The following is a 2,145-nucleotide window of genomic DNA, read 5'->3' on the forward strand; positions in this document are numbered from 1 at the left end:
CTGGCTGAGCTGCCCCTGTTATCCCACATGTTACAGCTTTTATTTTTACATCTGTTAAACACCAGCCCTCAGGGCTGGGAAAACAATGGGGGCTGAGCCCAGGAGGGGAGGGGAGGCTGGGTAGGTCAGGGGGGTTGTGGCGGGGTCACGGCACAGTGGCGATTGAATTAACTTGTTTAAAAATAAGAGCAAGTGATTTAAAAAAAACAGGAGTATCCAGCTCTGATTACAGAGCTGTCCTGGGATCCACGGTTTGGGCAGCTGTATCCTTCGCTCTCCAGCCCAGAGGCACAGCCAGCTCCTGCTGAGCAGCAACACACTGATCCGGGCAAGTAAACAGAGCAGGTTAAAAAAAGCAGCATCAGTCCCAGCCTTATTATGAGACCCAAGAGCTGGGATAGGAGCTATGGCGGCTGCCAATTTCCACAACCCAGAATTAAATTGTTTCTGATGGACTCCACGAAGTACAGTCTTCACTCAATTAGCACAGCTCCCACCAAACGAGGCTCTGAACAGTCGGGCAGGGAGACACGCCGAGTGCCGGAGGCTGCCGCGGCAGAGGATGAGTGTCTCTGTGCAGACAGACTGCATAAAATGACAGGGGGTTTACTGCACCTATGCCAGGCTCCTGGGCAGAAGTGGGGAAGGTCCCTGCAATGCCAGGTAGGTAGAGAGCAGAACGTACCCATTTGATTACACAGGTCAAAACTGTTGCTACGAGAGAGCCCTTGGGAAGAGCCCATCCCTTCCCTGCACCCAGCACTGCAGGGCAACCCCTGCCTTGCTTTATGTTAGAAATGATGCTGAAGGTCCTGTGCTGCTTGCACACTGATGTGTCCAGCACCATTTCTGACGCCTGGTTGGCAGCTGATGACCCTCACTGAGGTTGGCATCATCACAACAAAAATACTCCTCTGGGCTGCAATAAGGTTAGACACTACAGGGTAAACCCAGTCCAACACCTTCCTGGTACCTGCTCTCACCACCATGATAGAGCTACCTAGTGACATCAGCTCTGGCATAAAGCAGATGTTTTCTCATTAACAGATTTGACTCACAAGTGATCTCAAAACCCCAGGGTTTGCTGCAATCCCTGGAGAACCGTAAGGAGTCTGGAAATAAATCAGCCCCAGTCAACCAGAGGTGGCTTTGCTCTCACGGACAGATTGAATCCCCGAGTGACTGAGCCCCTGAAAAATGGTGTGTCGCTGCTCCTTCATCTGTTACAAGGCTCCTGACTTGGCAATCCAGGTGCTTTCCCAGACACACACATTACCAGTTGCTTCCCATCTCCCTCCTCCTCCAAGAGACTGATGTCACAACCACCAGCATGCAGTGAAGATGAAAGACACAGGCTTGGTGTGACCATGGTTAAACCTGTGGGCAGTTTGTTTTGACTGATTAAAATTGCAACCTCGTCCCTGAAACACCAGCTTTATCATTGGGAGCTCAGATGTGTGCAGGGATACAGGTGACTCCTCAGCACCCTTACTAGACAGCCTTGCCACACCATCTGTCAGAGCTATGGCCCAGCCCTTGCCTCCCCCATGGGCCCCTGGGTCACTGTGCTCCACAGCTGCCAACACTCAGATCTGTCCTCTCCCCCATGGGGGACTGCAGCACTCGGGGACACAGGCAGGATGGAGTCAGTTCTCCATCTGCTCTGGTACTGATTGCAGAGAACAAAAAATCCTCCTCTGAGGGAAAGCTCCTTCCGCTCAGTATCTGTCCTTTCTGAGGGGCACTGACGTGGCTTTGCACTGCCCATCCCCTGCATTTGGCAGCAGAAATAATGGTAGGAATCTGAACTGCTCAGGATTTTGGGGAGCTGAGTCCACCCTGCAGTGAGTGTGGTAAGGGACCAGAGACTACAGGGAAAAACACTGGTGCCCCTCACCCCCACAGTGTCACGGTCCTTCCTTAAACACTGGAGATCACACAGATCCATATCTGTGAGCACATTCTGGATCAGGGAACTCCATTTACAAACTAAACAATTCAGTAAATGGTCAAACTGCACAAGCTCATCCCAAGAGCAAGACCAATTTCTGCTTCTTCCAGCTCATGCGCCACTTCCAATAATGAGAGCACTCCACCACGTGTGGCAGTACCATCCTGCCAGGGAATGCCAGCAGTCAGGAATGC

At 51.8% G+C, this 2,145-nt stretch overlaps 1 protein-coding gene across 1 annotated transcript in view; it reads right to left on the bottom strand.

Annotated features, from left to right (window-relative positions):
• DIS3L2 (DIS3 like 3'-5' exoribonuclease 2) overlaps positions 1-2,145 on the bottom strand; it is a 167,093-nt gene that overhangs the window by 5,181 nt on the left and 159,767 nt on the right. The window lies entirely within an intron of this gene.

The sequence above is a fragment of the Chaetura pelagica genome, unplaced genomic scaffold (assembly GCF_000747805.2).
Source record: "Chaetura pelagica isolate M959 unplaced genomic scaffold, ChaPel_1.0 scaffold20, whole genome shotgun sequence".
Classification (NCBI taxonomy): domain Eukaryota; kingdom Metazoa; phylum Chordata; class Aves; order Apodiformes; family Apodidae; genus Chaetura; species Chaetura pelagica.